The sequence below is a fragment of the Opisthocomus hoazin genome, chromosome 32 (genome assembly GCF_030867145.1).
Source record: "Opisthocomus hoazin isolate bOpiHoa1 chromosome 32, bOpiHoa1.hap1, whole genome shotgun sequence".
Classification (NCBI taxonomy): domain Eukaryota; kingdom Metazoa; phylum Chordata; class Aves; order Opisthocomiformes; family Opisthocomidae; genus Opisthocomus; species Opisthocomus hoazin.
In genome coordinates this window covers 3,549,844-3,572,151 of record NC_134445.1, presented here as the reverse complement: position 1 = coordinate 3,572,151, position 22,308 = coordinate 3,549,844, and the positions used below count along the sequence as shown (strand labels likewise).

The window sequence follows — 22,308 nt, the reverse complement described above, 5'->3', positions numbered from 1 at the left end:
TCCAGCGAAACCCCCAGGACCGCAACAGAGACCCCAGGACCCCAGCGAAGACCCCAGGACCCCAACAGAGCCCCCAGGACACCAACAGAGCCTCCAGGACCCCAACAGAGCCCACAGGAAACCACTGAAGTTCCCAGGATACCAACTGAGCCCCCAGGACCCCAGCGAAGACCCCAGGACACCAACAGAGCCCCCAGGACCCAAACAGAGCCTCCAGGACCCCAGCGAACACTTCAAGATGCAACAGACACACCAGGACACCAACAGAGCCTCCAGGACCCCAGCAAAACCCACAGGACTGCAACAGATCCCCCAGGACACCAACAGAGCCCCCAGGACCCCAACGAAACCTCCAGGACCACAACAGAGACCCCAGGACACCAGTCAAGCCCCCAGGACCCCAGTGAAGACCGTAGAACACCAACAGAGCCCCCAGGACACACCAACAGAGCCCCCAGGACGACAGCAAATATGCCAGGACACCAGCAGAGCCCCCAAAACTCCAGCAGAGCCCCCAAATCTCCAACAGAGCCCCCAGGACCCCCACAGAGAACCCAGGACCCCAGCAACACCGAGAGGACACCAACAGAGCCCCCAGGACCACAACAGAGCACCCACAACCCCAGCGAAGATGCCAGTACGCAAACAGAGCCCCCCGGACACCAACAGAGCCTCCAGGAAACCAGCGAAATCCCCAGGACCACAACAGAGCCCCCAGGACCGCAACAGAGCCCCCACGAATCCAACAGAGACCCCAAAACTTTAGCGAAACCCACAGGACCGCAACAGATCCCCCAAAACACCAACAGAGCCCCTAGGACCCCAGCAAAGACTCCAGGACACCAACAGACCCCCCAGGACACCAGCAGAGACCCCAGGACCCCAGCGAACACCCTAGGACACCAACAGATCCCCCAGGACACCAACAGAGCCCCCAAAACTCCAACAGAGCTCCCAGGACCCCAACGAATACCCCACGACCGCAGCAGAGTCCACAGGACCCCAACAGAGCCCCCAGGACTCCAGCGAAGACCCTAGGACACCAACAGAGCCCCCAGGACACCAACAGAGCCTCCAGGACCCCAGCAAAACTCCCAGGACCCCAGCGAAACCCCGAGGAATGCAACAGAGACCCCAGGACCCCAGCGAAGACCCCAGGACCACAACAGAGCCCCCAGGACACCAACAGAGGCCCCAGGACCCCAACGAAGACCTGAGGACCACAACAGAGCCCCCAGGACACCAACAGAGCCTCCAGGACCCCAAAAGAGCCCCCAGGACCCCAGTGAAATCCCCAGGACACCAACTGAGCCCCCTGGACCTCAAAAGAGCCCACTGGACACCAGCGAAGACCCCAGGACACCAACAGAGCCCCCAAAACCACAACAGAGCCTCCAGGACCCCAGCAGAACCCACATAACCGCAACAAATCCCCCAGGACACCAACAGAGCCCCCAGGACACCAGCGAAGACCCCAGGACCACAACAGAGACCCAGGACACCAGCAGAGCCTCCGGGACACCAGCAAAGACCCTAGGACACCAACAGAGCCCCCAGGACTTCAACACAGCCCCCAGTACCACAGCCAAGACCCCAGGACACCAACAGAGCCCCCAAAATTCCAACAGAGCCCCCAGGACCCCAGCGAATATCCCAAGACCACAACAGAGCCCCCAGGACCCCAACAGAGAGCCCAGGACCCAGCAAAACCCAGAGGACACCAACAGAGTCCCCAGGACCCAAACAGAGCCCCCACGACCCCAGCAAAGACGCCAGGACCCCAACAGAGCCCCCGGACACCAACAGCACCTCCAGGACCCCAGCGAAAACCCCAGGACTGCAACAGAGCCCCCAGGACCCCAACAGAGCCCCCAGGACCCCAGCGAAGACCCCAGGACCATATCAGAGTCCCCAGGAACCAAACAGAGCCCCCAGGAACCACCGAAGAGCCCAGGACCCTAGCGAAGCCCCCAGGACAACAACAGAGCCTGAAAGACCCCAAGGAAACCCCCAGGACCCCAACAGAGCCCTCAGCTCCCCAACTTAACCCCCAGGACTTCAGTGAAACCCACAGGACCGCAATAGGTCCCCCAGGACACCAACAGAGACCCCAGGACCCCGGCAAAACCCAGAGGACACCAACAGAGCCCCCAGGACACCAACAGAGACCCGCACAACCCCAGCGAAGATGCCAGGACACCAACAGAGCCTCCAGGACACCAACAGAGCCACCAGGACCCCAGCAAAAACCCGAGGACCACATCAGAGCCCCCAGGACCCCTAACAGAGCCCCCAGGACCCCATCGAACACCCCAGGACCCCAACAGAGCCCCCAGGATCCACTGAAGAGCCCAAGACCCCAGCGAAACCTCCAGGACCTCAACAGAGCCCGCATGAACCAACAGAGCCCCCAAGACCCCAACAGAGCCCCCAGGACCCCAACGAAACCTCCAGGACCACAACAGAGACCCCAGAACACCAGCAGAGCCCCCAGTACACCAGCGAAGACCCTAGGACACCAACAGAGCCCCCAGTACCCCGGCGAAGACCCCAGGACACCAACAGAGCCCCCAAAACACCAACAGTGCTCCCAGGACACCACCGAATACCCCAAGACCACAACAGAGCCCCCAGGAACCCAACAGAGCCCCCAGGACACCAGCAAAACCCAGAGGACCCCAACAGAGCACCCAGGACCCCAACAGAGTCCCCAGGACCCCAGCGAAGACCCCAGAAAACAAACAGAGAACCCAGGACACCAACACAGCCCCCAGGACCCCAACAGAGCCCGCAGGACCCTAGCGAAGATCCCAGGACACCAACAGAGGCCCCAGAACCACAACAGAGCCTACAGGAACCCAGCGAATACTCCAAGACCCCAACAGAGCCCCAAGGACCCCAACAGAGCCTCCAGGAACCCAGCAAAACCCACATAACACCAACAGAGCCCTTAGCACCCCAACATAGCCCCCTGGACTTCAGCGAAGACCCATGGACACCAACTAAGCCCCCAGGACCCCAACATAGCCTGCAAGACCCCAAGGAAACCCCCAGGACCACAACAGAGCCCCAGGACCCCAACAGAGCCCCCAAAACTTCAGCGAAACCCACAGGACCGCAACAGATCCGCCAAAACACCAACAGAGCCTTCAGGACCCCAGCAAAGACCCAGGACACCAACAGACCCCCAGGACACCAGCAGAGCCCCCACGACCCCAGCGAAGACCCCAGGACACCAACAGATCCCCCAGGACCCCAACAGAGCCCCCAGGACCACAGCAAAGACCCCAGGACACCAACACAGCCCCCAAAACTCCAACAGAGCTCCAAGGACCCCAGCGAATACCCCAAGACCCCAACAGAGCCCCCAGGAACCCAACAGAGCCCCCAGGACACCAGAGAAGACCCCAGGACGCCAACAGAGCCCCCAGGACACCAATAGAGTCTCCATGACCCCAGCGAAACCCCCAGGACCCCAGAGAAACCCCCAGGACCGCAACAGACCCACAGGACCCCAGCGAAGACCCGAGGACCGCAACAGAGACCCCAGGACTCCAATAGAGCCTCCAGGACCCCAACAGAGCACACAGGACACCAACAGAGCCCCCAGGACACCAGCGAAGACCCCAGGACCACAACAGAGACGCCAGGACACCAGCAGAGCCCCAGCACCACAGTGAAGACCCTAGGACACCAACAGAGACCCCAGGACCACAACAGAGCCCCCAGGACACCAGAGAACACCCCAGGAGCATAACAGAGCCCCCAGGACACACCGAAGAGCGCAGGACCCCAGCGAAGCCCCCAAGACTCCAACAGAGCCTGCAAACACCAAGGAAACCCCAAGGACACCAACAGAGCCCCCAGGACACCAACAGAGCCGCCAGGACTGCAGTGAAACCCACAGGACCGCAACACATCCCCCAGGACACCAACAGAGTGCCCACGACCCCAGCGAAGACCCCAGGACCACAACAGAGACCCCAGGACACCAACAGAGCCCCCAGAACCACAGCGAAGACACCAGGACACCAACAGAGCCCCCAAAATTCCAACAGATCTCCCAAAACCCCAGCGAATACCCCAAGACACCAACAGAGCCCACAGGACCCCAACAGAGCCCCCAAGACTCCAGCGAACTCCCCAGGACCCCAACAGAGCCCCCAGGACCCCAGTGAATACCTCAGGACCTCAACAGAGACGCCGGGAACCCAACAGAGCCCCCAACACCACAGCGAAGATCCCAGGACCTCAACAGAGCCCCCAGAACCACAACAGACCCCCAGAACACCAGCGAAGAACCCAGGACCACAACAGAGCCCCCAGGAGCCCCGCGAAACCCCCAGGACCCCAGAAACGACTCCAGGACATAAACAGAGCCCCCAGGACCACAACAGAGCCCCCAGGACCCCAGAACAGACTCCAAGACACCAACAGAGCCCCCCGGACACCAACAGCAACCCCAGGACCACAACAGAGCACCCAAAACCCCAGCAAAGACCCCAGGACCCCAACAGAGACCCCACGACCCCTAACAGAGCCCCCAGGACCCCAGCGAACACCCCAGGACCCCAACAGAGATCCCAGGACCCCAGCGAAGACCCCAGGACACCAACAGAGACCCCAAGACCCAAACAGAGCCCCCAGGAGCCCAGCAAAACCTCCAGGACGTCAATAGACACTCCAGGACCCCAGCAAAGACCCGAGGACCGCAACAGAGCCCCCAGGACTCCACCAGAGCCTCCAGGACCCCAACAGACCCCCCCAGAACCACAGAGAAGACCACAGGACACCAACAGAACCCCCAAAACACCAACAGAGCCCCCACGACCCCAGCGAATATCCCAAGGCCCCAAAAGAGCCCCCAGGACCCCAACAGAAGCCCCCAGGATGCCAACAGAGCCCCCAGGGCCCCAGCGAAGAGCCCAGGACCCCAGCGAAGTCCCCAGGAATCCAACAGAGCCTGTAAGACCCCAAGGAAACCCACAGGACCCCAACAGAGCCCTCAGGAGACCAACAGAGCCTCCAGAACCCCAGTGAAGACCCCAGACCACAACAGAGACCCTAGAACACCAGCAGAGCCCCCAGTACACCAGCGAAGACCCTAGGACCCCAGCAGAGCTCCCAGTACCCCAGCGAAGACCCCAGGACACCAACAGAGCCCCCAAAACTCCAACAGAGCTCCCAGGACACCACCGAATACCCCAAGACCACAACAGAGCCTCCAGGAACCCAACAGAGCCCCCAGGACCCCAGCAAAACCCAGAGGACCCCAACAGAGCACCCAGGACCCCAACAGAGTCCCCAGGACCCCAGCGAAGACCCCAGAAAACAAACAGAGAACCCAGGACACCAACACAGCCCCCAGGACCCCAACAGAGCCCGTAGGACCCTAGAGAAGACCACAGGACACCAACAGAGCCCCCAAAACCACAACAGAGCCTACAGGAACCCAGCGAATACTCCAAGACCCCAACAGAGCCCCAAGGACCCCAACAGAGCCTCCAGGAACCCAGCAAAACCCACATAACACCAACAGAGCCCTTAGCACCCCAACATAGTCCCCTGGACTTCAGCGAAGACCCCAGGACACCAACAAAGCCCCCAGGACCCCAGCAGAGCCTGCAAGACCCCAAGGAAACCCCCAGGACCACAAAAGAGCCCCCAGGACCCCAACAGAGCCCCCAGCACTTCAGCGAAACCCACAGGACCGCAACAGATCCGCCAAAACACCAACAGAGCACCCAGCACCCCAGCGAAGACCCTAGGACACCAACAGATCCCCAGGACACCAATAGAGCCCCCAGGACCACAGCAAAGACCCCAGGACACCAACACAGCCCCCAAAACTCCAACAGAGCTCCCAGGACCCAAGCGAATACCCCAAGACCCCAACAGAGCCGCCAGGACCCCAACAGAGCCCCCAGGACCCCAGAGAAGACCCCAGGACCCAAACAGAGCCCCCAGGACACCAATAGAGCCTCCAGAACACCAGCGAAACCCCCAGGACACCAGCGAAACCCCCAGGACCGCAACAGAGACCCCAGGACCCCAGCGAAGACCCCAGGACCCCAACAGAGCCCCCAGGACACCAACAGAGCCTCCAGGACCCCAACAGAGCCCACAGGAAACCACTGAAGTTCCCAGGATACCAACTGAGCCCCCAGGACCCCAGCGAAGACCCCAGGACACCAACAGAGCCCCCAGGACCCAAACAGAGCCTCCAGGACCCCAGCGAACACTTCAAGATGCCAACAGACACACCAGGACACCAACAGAGCCTCCAGGACCCCAGCAAAACCCACAGGACTGCAACAGATCCCCCAGGACACCAACAGAGCCCCCAGGACCCCAACGAAACCTCCAGGACCACAACAGAGACCCCAGGACACCAGTCAAGCCCCCAGGACCCCAGTGAAGACCGTAGAACACCAACAGAGCCCCCAGGACACACCAACAGAGCCCCCAGGACGACAGCAAATATGCCAGGACACCAGCAGAGCCCCCAAAACTCCAGCAGAGCCCCCAAATCTCCAACAGAGCCCCCAGGACCCCCACAGAGAACCCAGGACCCCAGCAACACCGAGAGGACACCAACAGAGCCCCCAGGACCACAACAGAGCACCCACAACCCCAGCGAAGATGCCAGTACGCAAACAGAGCCCCCCGGACACCAACAGAGCCTCCAGGAAACCAGCGAAATCCCCAGGACCACAACAGAGCCCCCAGGACCGCAACAGAGCCCCCACGAATCCAACAGAGACCCCAAAACTTTAGCGAAACCCACAGGACCGCAACAGATCCCCCAAAACACCAACAGAGCCCCTAGGACCCCAGCAAAGACTCCAGGACACCAACAGAACCCCCAGGACACCAGCAGAGACCCCAGGACCCCAGCGAACACCCTAGGACACCAACAGATCCCCCAGGACACCAACAGAGCCCCCAAAACTCCAACAGAGCTCCCAGGACCCCAACGAATACCCCACGACCGCAGCAGAGTCCACAGGACCCCAACAGAGCCCCCAGGACTCCAGCGAAGACCCTAGGACACCAACAGAGCCCCCAGGACACCAACAGAGCCTCCAGGACCCCAGCAAAACTCCCAGGACCCCAGCGAAACCCCGAGGAATGCAACAGAGACCCCAGGACCCCAGCGAAGACCCCAGGACCACAACAGAGCCCCCAGGACACCAACAGAGGCCCCAGGACCCCAACGAAGACCTGAGGACCACAACAGAGCCCCCAGGACACCAACAGAGCCTCCAGGACCCCAAAAGAGCCCCCAGGACCCCAGTGAAATCCCCAGGACACCAACTGAGCCCCCTGGACCTCAAAAGAGCCCACTGGACACCAGCGAAGACCCCAGGACACCAACAGAGCCCCCAAAACCACAACAGAGCCTCCAGGACCCCAGCAGAACCCACATAACCGCAACAAATCCCCCAGGACACCAACAGAGCCCCCAGGACACCAGCGAAGACCCCAGGACCACAACAGAGACCCCAGGACACCAGCAGAGCCTCCGGGACACCAGCAAAGACCCTAGGACACCAACAGAGCCCCCAGGACTTCAACACAGCCCCCAGTACCACAGCCAAGACCCCAGGACACCAACAGAGCCCCCAAAATTCCAACAGAGCCCCCAGGACCCCAGCGAATATCCCAAGACCACAACAGAGCCCCCAGGACCCCAACAGAGAGCCCAGGACCCAGCAAAACCCAGAGGACACCAACAGAGTCCCCAGGACCCAAACAGAGCCCCCACGACCCCAGCAAAGACGCCAGGACCCCAACAGAGCCCCCCGGACACCAACAGCACCTCCAGGACCCCAGCGAAAACCCCAGGACTGCAACAGAGCCCCCAGGACCCCAACAGAGCCCCCAGGACCCCAGCGAAGACCCCAGGACCATATCAGAGTCCCCAGGAACCAAACAGAGCCCCCAGGAACCACCGAAGAGCCCAGGACCCTAGCGAAGCCCCCAGGACAACAACAGAGCCTGAAAGACCCCAAGGAAACCCCCAGGACCCCAACAGAGCCCTCAGCTCCCCAACTTAACCCCCAGGACTTCAGTGAAACCCACAGGACCGCAATAGGTCCCCCAGGACACCAACAGAGACCCCAGGACCCCGGCAAAACCCAGAGGACACCAACAGAGCCCCCAGGACACCAACAGAGACCCCACAACCCCAGCGAAGATGCCAGGACACCAACAGAGCCTCCAGGACACCAACAGAGCCACCAGGACCCCAGCAAAAACCCGAGGACCACATCAGAGCCCCCAGGACCCCTAACAGAGCCCCCAGGACCCCATCGAACACCCCAGGACCCCAACAGAGCCCCCAGGATCCACTGAAGAGCCCAAGACCCCAGCGAAACCTCCAGGACCTCAACAGAGCCCGCATGAACCAACAGAGCCCCCAAGACCCCAACAGAGCCCCCAGGACCCCAACGAAACCTCCAGGACCACAACAGAGACCCCAGAACACCAGCAGAGCCCCCAGTACACCAGCGAAGACCCTAGGACACCAACAGAGCCCCCAGTACCCCGGCGAAGACCCCAGGACACCAACAGAGCCCCCAAAACACCAACAGTGCTCCCAGGACACCACCGAATACCCCAAGACCACAACAGAGCCCCCAGGAACCCAACAGAGCCCCCAGGACCCCAGCAAAACCCAGAGGACCCCAACAGAGCACCCAGGACCCCAACAGAGTCCCCAGGACCCCAGCGAAGACCCCAGAAAACAAACAGAGAACCCAGGACACCAACACAGCCCCCAGGACCCCAACAGAGCCCGCAGGACCCTAGCGAAGATCCCAGGACACCAACAGAGGCCCCAGAACCACAACAGAGCCTACAGGAACCCAGCGAATACTCCAAGACCCCAACAGAGCCCCAAGGACCCCAACAGAGCCTCCAGGAACCCAGCAAAACCCACATAACACCAACAGAGCCCTTAGCACCCCAACATAGCCCCCTGGACTTCAGCGAAGACCCATGGACACCAACTAAGCCCCCAGGACCCCAACATAGCCTGCAAGACCCCAAGGAAACCCCCAGGACCACAACAGAGCCCCCAGGACCCCAACAGAGCCCCCAAAACTTCAGCGAAACCCACAGGACCGCAACAGATCCGCCAAAACACCAACAGAGCCTTCAGGACCCCAGCAAAGACCCCAGGACACCAACAGACCCCCCAGGACACCAGCAGAGCCCCCACGACCCCAGCGAAGACCCCAGGACACCAACAGATCCCCCAGGACCCCAACAGAGCCCCCAGGACCACAGCAAAGACCCCAGGACACCAACACAGCCCCCAAAACTCCAACAGAGCTCCAAGGACCCCAGCGAATACCCCAAGACCCCAACAGAGCCCCCAGGAACCCAACAGAGCCCCCAGGACACCAGAGAAGACCCCAGGACGCCAACAGAGCCCCCAGGACACCAATAGAGTCTCCATGACCCCAGCGAAACCCCCAGGACCCCAGAGAAACCCCCAGGACCGCAACAGACCCACAGGACCCCAGCGAAGACCCGAGGACCGCAACAGAGACCCCAGGACTCCAATAGAGCCTCCAGGACCCCAACAGAGCACACAGGACACCAACAGAGCCCCCAGGACACCAGCGAAGACCCCAGGACCACAACAGAGACGCCAGGACACCAGCAGAGCCCCCAGCACCACAGTGAAGACCCTAGGACACCAACAGAGACCCCAGGACCACAACAGAGCCCCCAGGACACCAGAGAACACCCCAGGAGCATAACAGAGCCCCCAGGACACACCGAAGAGCGCAGGACCCCAGCGAAGCCCCCAAGACTCCAACAGAGCCTGCAAACACCAAGGAAACCCCAAGGACACCAACAGAGCCCCCAGGACACCAACAGAGCCGCCAGGACTGCAGTGAAACCCACAGGACCGCAACACATCCCCCAGGACACCAACAGAGTGCCCACGACCCCAGCGAAGACCCCAGGACCACAACAGAGACCCCAGGACACCAACAGAGCCCCCAGAACCACAGCGAAGACACCAGGACACCAACAGAGCCCCCAAAATTCCAACAGATCTCCCAAAACCCCAGCGAATACCCCAAGACACCAACAGAGCCCACAGGACCCCAACAGAGCCCCCAAGACTCCAGCGAACTCCCCAGGACCCCAACAGAGCCCCCAGGACCCCAGTGAATACCTCAGGACCTCAACAGAGACGCCGGGAACCCAACAGAGCCCCCAACACCACAGCGAAGATCCCAGGACCTCAACAGAGCCCCCAGAACCACAACAGACCCCCAGAACACCAGCGAAGAACCCAGGACCACAACAGAGCCCCCAGGAGCCCCGCGAAACCCCCAGGACCCCAGAAACGACTCCAGGACATAAACAGAGCCCCCAGGACCACAACAGAGCCCCCAGGACCCCAGAACAGACTCCAAGACACCAACAGAGCCCCCCGGACACCAACAGCAACCCCAGGACCACAACAGAGCACCCAAAACCCCAGCAAAGACCCCAGGACCCCAACAGAGACCCCACGACCCCTAACAGAGCCCCCAGGACCCCAGCGAACACCCCAGGACCCCAACAGAGATCCCAGGACCCCAGCGAAGACCCCAGGACACCAACAGAGACCCCAAGACCCAAACAGAGCCCCCAGGAGCCCAGCAAAACCTCCAGGACGTCAATAGACACTCCAGGACCCCAGCAAAGACCCGAGGACCGCAACAGAGCCCCCAGGACTCCACCAGAGCCTCCAGGACCCCAACAGACCCCCCCAGAACCACAGAGAAGACCACAGGACACCAACAGAACCCCCAAAACACCAACAGAGCCCCCACGACCCCAGCGAATATCCCAAGGCCCCAAAAGAGCCCCCAGGACCCCAACAGAAGCCCCCAGGATGCCAACAGAGCCCCCAGGGCCCCAGCGAAGAGCCCAGGACCCCAGCGAAGTCCCCAGGAATCCAACAGAGCCTGTAAGACCCCAAGGAAACCCCCAGGACCCCAACAGAGCCCTCAGGAGACCAACAGAGCCTCCAGAACCCCAGTGAAGACCCCAGACCACAACAGAGACCCTAGAACACCAGCAGAGCCCCCAGTACACCAGCGAAGACCCTAGGACCCCAGCAGAGCTCCCAGTACCCCAGCGAAGACCCCAGGACACCAACAGAGCCCCCAAAACTCCAACAGAGCTCCCAGGACACCACCGAATACCCCAAGACCACAACAGAGCCTCCAGGAACCCAACAGAGCCCCCAGGACCCCAGCAAAACCCAGAGGACCCCAACAGAGCACCCAGGACCCCAACAGAGTCCCCAGGACCCCAGCGAAGACCCCAGAAAACAAACAGAGAACCCAGGACACCAACACAGCCCCCAGGACCCCAACAGAGCCCGTAGGACCCTAGAGAAGACCACAGGACACCAACAGAGCCCCCAAAACCACAACAGAGCCTACAGGAACCCAGCGAATACTCCAAGACCCCAACAGAGCCCCAAGGACCCCAACAGAGCCTCCAGGAACCCAGCAAAACCCACATAACACCAACAGAGCCCTTAGCACCCCAACATAGTCCCCTGGACTTCAGCGAAGACCCCAGGACACCAACAAAGCCCCCAGGACCCCAGCAGAGCCTGCAAGACCCCAAGGAAACCCCCAGGACCACAAAAGAGCCCCCAGGACCCCAACAGAGCCCCCAGCACTTCAGCGAAACCCACAGGACCGCAACAGATCCGCCAAAACACCAACAGAGCACCCAGCACCCCAGCGAAGACCCTAGGACACCAACAGATCCCCAGGACACCAATAGAGCCCCCAGGACCACAGCAAAGACCCCAGGACACCAACACAGCCCCCAAAACTCCAACAGAGCTCCCAGGACCCAAGCGAATACCCCAAGACCCCAACAGAGCCGCCAGGACCCCAACAGAGCCCCCAGGACCCCAGAGAAGACCCCAGGACCCAAACAGAGCCCCCAGGACACCAATAGAGCCTCCAGAACACCAGCGAAACCCCCAGGACACCAGCGAAACCCCCAGGACCGCAACAGAGACCCCAGGACCCCAGCGAAGACCCCAGGACCCCAACAGAGCCCCCAGGACACCAACAGAGCCTCCAGGACCCCAACAGAGCCCACAGGAAACCACTGAAGTTCCCAGGATACCAACTGAGCCCCCAGGACCCCAGCGAAGACCCCAGGACACCAACAGAGCCCCCAGGACCCAAACAGAGCCTCCAGGACCCCAGCGAACACTTCAAGATGCCAACAGACACACCAGGACACCAACAGAGCCTCCAGGACCCCAGCAAAACCCACAGGACTGCAACAGATCCCCCAGGACACCAACAGAGCCCCCAGGACCCCAACGAAACCTCCAGGACCACAACAGAGACCCCAGGACACCAGTCAAGCCCCCAGGACCCCAGTGAAGACCGTAGAACACCAACAGAGCCCCCAGGACACACCAACAGAGCCCCCAGGACGACAGCAAATATGCCAGGACACCAGCAGAGCCCCCAAAACTCCAGCAGAGCCCCCAAATCTCCAACAGAGCCCCCAGGACCCCCACAGAGAACCCAGGACCCCAGCAACACCGAGAGGACACCAACAGAGCCCCCAGGACCACAACAGAGCACCCACAACCCCAGCGAAGATGCCAGTACGCAAACAGAGCCCCCCGGACACCAACAGAGCCTCCAGGAAACCAGCGAAATCCCCAGGACCACAACAGAGCCCCCAGGACCGCAACAGAGCCCCCACGAATCCAACAGAGACCCCAAAACTTTAGCGAAACCCACAGGACCGCAACAGATCCCCCAAAACACCAACAGAGCCCCTAGGACCCCAGCAAAGACTCCAGGACACCAACAGACCCCCCAGGACACCAGCAGAGACCCCAGGACCCCAGCGAACACCCTAGGACACCAACAGATCCCCCAGGACACCAACAGAGCCCCCAAAACTCCAACAGAGCTCCCAGGACCCCAACGAATACCCCACGACCGCAGCAGAGTCCACAGGACCCCAACAGAGCCCCCAGGACTCCAGCGAAGACCCTAGGACACCAACAGAGCCCCCAGGACACCAACAGAGCCTCCAGGACCCCAGCAAAACTCCCAGGACCCCAGCGAAACCCCGAGGAATGCAACAGAGACCCCAGGACCCCAGCGAAGACCCCAGGACCACAACAGAGCCCCCAGGACACCAACAGAGGCCCCAGGACCCCAACGAAGACCTGAGGACCACAACAGAGCCCCCAGGACACCAACAGAGCCTCCAGGACCCCAAAAGAGCCCCCAGGACCCCAGTGAAATCCCCAGGACACCAACTGAGCCCCCTGGACCTCAAAAGAGCCCACTGGACACCAGCGAAGACCCCAGGACACCAACAGAGCCCCCAAAACCACAACAGAGCCTCCAGGACCCCAGCAGAACCCACATAACCGCAACAAATCCCCCAGGACACCAACAGAGCCCCCAGGACACCAGCGAAGACCCCAGGACCACAACAGAGACCCCAGGACACCAGCAGAGCCTCCGGGACACCAGCAAAGACCCTAGGACACCAACAGAGCCCCCAGGACTTCAACACAGCCCCCAGTACCACAGCCAAGACCCAGGACACCAACAGAGCCCCCAAAATTCCAACAGAGCCCCCAGGACCCCAGCGAATATCCCAAGACCACAACAGAGCCCCCAGGACCCCAACAGAGAGCCCAGGACCCAGCAAAACCCAGAGGACACCAACAGAGTCCCCAGGACCCAAACAGAGCCCCCACGACCCCAGCAAAGACGCCAGGACCCCAACAGAGCCCCCCGGACACCAACAGCACCTCCAGGACCCCAGCGAAAACCCCAGGACTGCAACAGAGCCCCCAGGACCCCAACAGAGCCCCCAGGACCCCAGCGAAGACCCCAGGACCATATCAGAGTCCCCAGGAACCAAACAGAGCCCCCAGGAACCACCGAAGAGCCCAGGACCCTAGCGAAGCCCCCAGGACAACAACAGAGCCTGAAAGACCCCAAGGAAACCCCCAGGACCCCAACAGAGCCCTCAGCTCCCCAACTTAACCCCCAGGACTTCAGTGAAACCCACAGGACCGCAATAGGTCCCCCAGGACACCAACAGAGACCCCAGGACCCCGGCAAAACCCAGAGGACACCAACAGAGCCCCCAGGACACCAACAGAGACCCCACAACCCCAGCGAAGATGCCAGGACACCAACAGAGCCTCCAGGACACCAACAGAGCCACCAGGACCCCAGCAAAAACCCGAGGACCACATCAGAGCCCCCAGGACCCCTAACAGAGCCCCCAGGACCCCATCGAACACCCCAGGACCCCAACAGAGCCCCCAGGATCCACTGAAGAGCCCAAGACCCCAGCGAAACCTCCAGGACCTCAACAGAGCCCGCATGAACCAACAGAGCCCCCAAGACCCCAACAGAGCCCCCAGGACCCCAACGAAACCTCCAGGACCACAACAGAGACCCCAGAACACCAGCAGAGCCCCCAGTACACCAGCGAAGACCCTAGGACACCAACAGAGCCCCCAGTACCCCGGCGAAGACCCCAGGACACCAACAGAGCCCCCAAAACACCAACAGTGCTCCCAGGACACCACCGAATACCCCAAGACCACAACAGAGCCCCCAGGAACCCAACAGAGCCCCCAGGACACCAGCAAAACCCAGAGGACCCCAACAGAGCACCCAGGACCCCAACAGAGTCCCCAGGACCCCAGCGAAGACCCCAGAAAACAAACAGAGAACCCAGGACACCAACACAGCCCCCAGGACCCCAACAGAGCCCGCAGGACCCTAGCGAAGATCCCAGGACACCAACAGAGGCCCCAGAACCACAACAGAGCCTACAGGAACCCAGCGAATACTCCAAGACCCCAACAGAGCCCCAAGGACCCCAACAGAGCCTCCAGGAACCCAGCAAAACCCACATAACACCAACAGAGCCCTTAGCACCCCAACATAGCCCCCTGGACTTCAGCGAAGACCCATGGACACCAACTAAGCCCCCAGGACCCCAACATAGCCTGCAAGACCCCAAGGAAACCCCCAGGACCACAACAGAGCCCCCAGGACCCCAACAGAGCCCCCAAAACTTCAGCGAAACCCACAGGACCGCAACAGATCCGCCAAAACACCAACAGAGCCTTCAGGACCCCAGCAAAGACCCCAGGACACCAACAGACCCCCCAGGACACCAGCAGAGCCCCCACGACCCCAGCGAAGACCCCAGGACACCAACAGATCCCCCAGGACCCCAACAGAGCCCCCAGGACCACAGCAAAGACCCCAGGACACCAACACAGCCCCCAAAACTCCAACAGAGCTCCAAGGACCCCAGCGAATACCCCAAGACCCCAACAGAGCCCCCAGGAACCCAACAGAGCCCCCAGGACACCAGAGAAGACCCCAGGACGCCAACAGAGCCCCCAGGACACCAATAGAGTCTCCATGACCCCAGCGAAACCCCCAGGACCCCAGAGAAACCCCCAGGACCGCAACAGACCCACAGGACCCCAGCGAAGACCCGAGGACCGCAACAGAGACCCCAGGACTCCAATAGAGCCTCCAGGACCCCAACAGAGCACACAGGACACCAACAGAGCCCCCAGGACACCAGCGAAGACCCCAGGACCACAACAGAGACGCCAGGACACCAGCAGAGCCCCCAGCACCACAGTGAAGACCCTAGGACACCAACAGAGACCCCAGGACCACAACAGAGCCCCCAGGACACCAGAGAACACCCCAGGAGCATAACAGAGCCCCCAGGACACACCGAAGAGCGCAGGACCCCAGCGAAGCCCCCAAGACTCCAACAGAGCCTGCAAACACCAAGGAAACCCCAAGGACACCAACAGAGCCCCCAGGACACCAACAGAGCCGCCAGGACTGCAGTGAAACCCACAGGACCGCAACACATCCCCCAGGACACCAACAGAGTGCCCACGACCCCAGCGAAGACCCCAGGACCACAACAGAGACCCCAGGACACCAACAGAGCCCCCAGAACCACAGCGAAGACACCAGGACACCAACAGAGCCCCCAAAATTCCAACAGATCTCCCAAAACCCCAGCGAATACCCCAAGACACCAACAGAGCCCACAGGACCCCAACAGAGCCCCCAAGACTCCAGCGAACTCCCCAGGACCCCAACAGAGCCCCCAGGACCCCAGTGAATACCTCAGGACCTCAACAGAGACGCCGGGAACCCAACAGAGCCCCCAACACCACAGCGAAGATCCCAGGACCTCAACAGAGCCCCCAGAACCACAACAGACCCCCAGAACACCAGCGAAGAACCCAGGACCACAACAGAGCCCCCAGGAGCCCCGCGAAACCCCCAGGACCCCAGAAACGACTCCAGGACATAAACAGAGCCCCCAGGACCACAACAGAGCCCCCAGGACCCCAGAACAGACTCCAAGACACCAACAGAGCCCCCCGGACACCAACAGCAACCCCAGGACCACAACAGAGCACCCAAAACCCCAGCAAAGACCCCAGGACCCCAACAGAGACCCCACGACCCCTAACAGAGCCCCCAGGACCCCAGCGAACACCCCAGGACCCCAACAGAGATCCCAGGACCCCAGCGAAGACCCCAGGACACCAACAGAGACCCCAAGACCCAAACAGAGCCCCCAGGAGCCCAGCAAAACCTCCAGGACGTCAATAGACACTCCAGGACCCCAGCAAAGACCCGAGGACCGCAACAGAGCCCCCAGGACTCCACCAGAGCCTCCAGGACCCCAACAGACCCCCCCAGAACCACAGCGAAGACCACAGGACACCAACAGAACCCCCAAAACACCAACAGAGCCCCCACGACCCCAGCGAATATCCCAAGGCCCCAAAAGAGCCCCCAGGACCCCAACAGAAGCCCCCAGGATGCCAACAGAGCCCCCAGGGCCCCAGCGAAGAGCCCAGGACCCCAGCGAAGTCCCCAGGAATCCAACAGAGCCTGTAAGACCCCAAGGAAACCCCCAGGACCCCAACAGAGCCCTCAGGAGACCAACAGAGCCTCCAGAACCCCAGTGAAGACCCCAGACCACAACAGAGACCCTAGAACACCAGCAGAGCCCCCAGTACACCAGCGAAGACCCTAGGACCCCAGCAGAGCTCCCAGTACCCCAGCGAAGACCCCAGGACACCAACAGAGCCCCCAAAACTCCAACAGAGCTCCCAGGACACCACCGAATACCCCAAGACCACAACAGAGCCTCCAGGAACCCAACAGAGCCCCCAGGACACCAGCAAAACCCAGAGGACCCCAACAGAGCACCCAGGACCCCAACAGAGTCCCCAGGACCCCAGCGAAGACCCCAGAAAACAAACAGAGAACCCAGGACACCAACACAGCCCCCAGGACCCCAACAGAGCCCGTAGGACCCTAGAGAAGACCACAGGACACCAACAGAGCCCCCAAAACCACAACAGAGCCTACAGGAACCCAGCGAATACTCCAAGACCCCAACAGAGCCCCAAGGACCCCAACAGAGCCTCCAGGAACCCAGCAAAACCCACATAACACCAACAGAGCCCTTAGCACCCCAACATAGTCCCCTGGACTTCAGCGAAGACCCCAGGACACCAACAAAGCCCCCAGGACCCCAGCAGAGCCTGCAAGACCCCAAGGAAACCCCCAGGACCACAACAGAGCCCCCAGGACCCCAAAAGAGCCCCCAGCACTTCAGCGAAACCCACAGGACCGCAACAGATCCGCCAAAACACCAACAGAGCACCCAGCACCCCAGCGAAGACCCTAGGACACCAACAGATCCCCAGGACACCAATAGAGCCCCCAGGACCACAGCAAAGACCCCAGGACACCAACACAGCCCCCAAAACTCCAACAGAGCTCCCAGGACCCAAGCGAATACCCCAAGACCCCAACAGAGCCGCCAGGACCCCAACAGAGCCCCCAGGACCCCAGAGAAGACCCCAGGACCCAAACAGAGCCCCCAGGACACCAATAGAGTCTCCAGAACACCAGCGAAACCCCCAGGACACCAGCGAAACCCCCAGGACCGCAACAGAGACCCCAGGACCCCAGCGAAGACCCCAGGACCCCAACAGAGCCCCCAGGACCCCAGCGAAGACCCCAGGACACCAACAGAGCCCCCAGGACCCAAACAGAGCCTCCAGGACCCCAGCGAACACTTCAAGATGCCAACAGACACACCAGGACACCAACAGAGCCTCCAGGACCCCAGCAAAACCCACAGGACTGCAACAGATCCCCCAGGACACCAACAGAGCCCCCAGGACAACAGCAAAGACCCCAGGACCACAACAGAGACCCCAGGACACCAGTCAAGCCCCCAGGACCCCAGTGAAGACCGTAGGACACCAACAGAGCCCCCAGGACACACCAACAGAGCCCCCAGGACGACAGCAAATATGCCAGGACACCAGCAGAGCCCCCAAAACTCCAGCAGAGCCCCCAAATCTCCAACAGAGCCCCCAGGACCCCAGCGAATATCCCAAGGCCACAACAGAGCCCCGAGGACCCCCACAGAGAACCCAGGACCCCAGCAACACCGAGAGGACACCAACAGAGCCCCCAGGACCACAACAGAGCACCCACAACCCCAGCGAAGACGCCAGTACGCCAACAGAGCCCCCCGGACACCAACAGAGCCTCCAGGAAACCAGCGAAATCCCCAGGACCGCAACAGAGCCCCCAGGACCGCAACAGAGCCCCCACGAATCCCACAGAGACCCCAAAACTTCAGCAAAACCCACAGGACCGCAACAGATCCCCCAAAACACCAACAGAGCCCCTAGGACCCCAGCAAAGACTCCAGGACACCAACAGACCCCCCAGGACACCAGCAGAGACCCCAGGACCCCAGCGAACACCCTAGGACACCAACAGATCCCCCAGGACACCAACAGAGCCCCCAAAACTCCAACAGAGCTCCCAGGACCCCAACGAATACCCCACGACCGCAGCAGAGTCCACAGGACCCCAACAGAGCCCCCAGGACTCCAGCGAAGACCCTAGGACACCAACAGAGCCCCCAGGACACCAACAGAGCCTCCAGGACCCCAGCAAAACTCCCAGGACCCCAGCGAAACCCCGAGGAATGCAACAGAGACCCCAGGACCCCAGCGAAGACCCCAGGACCACAACAGAGCCCCCAGGACACCAACAGAGGCCCCAGGACCCCAGCGAAGACCTGAGGACAACAACAGAGCCCCCAGGACACCAACAGAGCCTCCAGGACCCCAAAAGAGCCCCCAGGACCCCAGTGAAATCCCCAGGACACCAACTGAGCCCCCTGGACCTCAAAAGAGCCCACTGGACACCAGCGAAGACCCCAGGACACCAACAGAGCCCCCAAAACCACAACAGAGCCTCCAGGACCCCAGCAGAACCCACATAACCGCAACAAATCCCCCAGGACACCAACAGAGCCCCCAGGACACCAGCGAAGACCCCAGGACCACAACAGAGACCCCAGGACACCAGCAGAGCCTCCGGGACACCAGCAAAGACCCTAGGACACCAACAGAGCCCCCAGGACTTCAACACAGCCCCCAGTACCACAGCCAAGACCCCAGGACACCAACAGAGCCCCCAAAATTCCAACAGAGCCCCCAGGACCCCAGCGAATATCCCAAGACCACAACAGAGCCCCCAGGACCCCAACAGAGAGCCCAGGACCCAGCAAAACCCAGAGGACACCAACAGAGTCCCCAGGACCCAAACAGAGCCCCCACGACCCCAGCAAAGACGCCAGGACCCCAACAGAGCCCCCCGGACACCAACAGCACCTCCAGGACCCCAGCGAAAACCCCAGGACTGCAACAGAGCCCCCAGGACCCCAACAGAGCCCCCAGGACCCCAGCGAAGACCCCAGGACCATATCAGAGTCCCCAGGAACCAAACAGAGCCCCCAGGAACCACCGAAGAGCCCAGGACCCTAGCGAAGCCCCCAGGACAACAACAGAGCCTGAAAGACCCCAAGGAAACCCCCAGGACCCCAACAGAGCCCTCAGCTCCCCAACTTAACCCCCAGGACTTCAGTGAAACCCACAGGACCGCAATAGGTCCCCCAGGACACCAACAGAGACCCCAGGACCCCGGCAAAACCCAGAGGACACCAACAGAGCCCCCAGGACACCAACAGAGACCCCACAACCCCAGCGAAGATGCCAGGACACCAACAGAGCCTCCAGGACACCAACAGAGCCACCAGGACCCCAGCAAAAACCCGAGGACCACATCAGAGCCCCCAGGACCCCTAACAGAGCCCCCAGGACCCCATCGAACACCCCAGGACCCCAACAGAGCCCCCAGGATCCACTGAAGAGCCCAAGACCCCAGCGAAACCTCCAGGACCTCAACAGAGCCCGCATGAACCAACAGAGCCCCCAAGACCCCAACAGAGCCCCCAGGACCCCAACGAAACCTCCAGGACCACAACAGAGACCCCAGAACACCAGCAGAGCCCCCAGTACACCAGCGAAGACCCTAGGACACCAACAGAGCCCCCAGTACCCCGGCGAAGACCCCAGGACACCAACAGAGCCCCCAAAACACCAACAGTGCTCCCAGGACACCACCGAATACCCCAAGACCACAACAGAGCCTCCAGGAACCCAACAGAGCCCCCAGGACCCCAGCAAAACCCAGAGGACCCCAACAGAGCACCCAGGACCCCAACAGAGTCCCCAGGACCCCAGCGAAGACCCCAGAAAACAAACAGAGAACCCAGGACACCAACACAGCCCCCAGGACCCCAACAGAGCCCGCAGGACCCTAGCGAAGATCCCAGGACACCAACAGAGGCCCCAGAACCACAACAGAGCCTACAGGAACCCAGCGAATACTCCAAGACCCCAACAGAGCCCCAAGGACCCCAACAGAGCCTCCAGGAACCCAGCAAAACCCACATAACACCAACAGAGCCCTTAGCACCCCAACATAGCCCCCTGGACTTCAGCGAAGACCCATGGACACCAACTAAGCCCCCAGGACCCCAACATAGCCTGCAAGACCCCAAGGAAACCCCCAGGACCACAACAGAGCCCCCAGGACCCCAACAGAGCCCCCAAAACTTCAGCGAAACCCACAGGACCGCAACAGATCCGCCAAAACACCAACAGAGCCTTCAGGACCCCAGCAAAGACCCCAGGACACCAACAGACCCCCCAGGACACCAGCAGAGCCCCCACGACCCCAGCGAAGACCCCAGGACACCAACAGATCCCCCAGGACCCCAATAGAGCCCCCAGGACCACAGCAAAGACCCCAGGACACCAACACAGCCCCCAAAACTCCAACAGAGCTCCAAGGACCCCAGCGAATACCCCAAGACCCCAACAGAGCCCCCAGGAACCCAACAGAGCCCCCAGGACACCAGAGAAGACCCCAGGACGCCAACAGAGCCCCCAGGACACCAATAGAGCCTCCATGACCCCAGCGAAACCCCCAGGACCCCAGAGAAACCCCCAGGACCGCAACAGACCCACAGGACCCCAGCGAAGACCCGAGGACCGCAACAGAGACCCCAGGACTCCAATAGAGCCTCCAGGACCCCAACAGAGCACACAGGACACCAACAGAGCCCCCAGGACACCAGCGAAGACCCCAGGACCACAACAGAGACGCCAGGACACCAGCAGAGCCCCCAGCACCACAGTGAAGACCCTAGGACACCAACAGAGACCCCAGGACCACAACAGAGCCCCCAGGACACCAGAGAACACCCCAGGAACATAACAGAGCCCCCAGGACACACCGAAGAGCGCAGGACCCCAGCGAAGCTCCCAAGACTCCAACAGAGCCTGCAAGACACCAAGGAAACCCCAAGGACACCAACAGAGCCCCCAGGACACCAACAGAGCCGCCAGGACTGCAGCGAAACCCACAGGACCGCAACACATCCCCCAGGACACCAACAGAGTGCCCACGACCCCAGCGAAGACCCCAGGACCACAACAGAGACCCCAGGACACCAACAGAGCCCCCAGAACCACAGCGAAGACACCAGGACACCAACAGAGCCCCCAAAATTCCAACAGATCTCCCAAAACCCCAGCGAATACCCCAAGACACCAACAGAGCCCACAGGACCCCAACAGAGCCCCCAAGACTCCAGCGAACTCCCCAGGACCCCAACAGAGCCCCCAGGACCCCAGTGAATACCTCAGGACCTCAACAGAGACGCCGGGAACCCAACAGAGCCCCCAACACCACAGCGAAGATCCCAGGACCTCAACAGAGCCCCCAGAACCACAACAGACCCCCAGAACACCAGCGAAGA

The 22,308-nt window shown here is 61.4% G+C and overlaps 1 protein-coding gene across 1 annotated transcript in view; it reads right to left on the bottom strand.

Moving 5' to 3' along the window:
- The window catches only part of ARHGAP9 (Rho GTPase activating protein 9), a 30,965-nt gene that overhangs the window by 3,612 nt on the left and 5,045 nt on the right, over window positions 1–22,308 (bottom strand). The window lies entirely within an intron of this gene.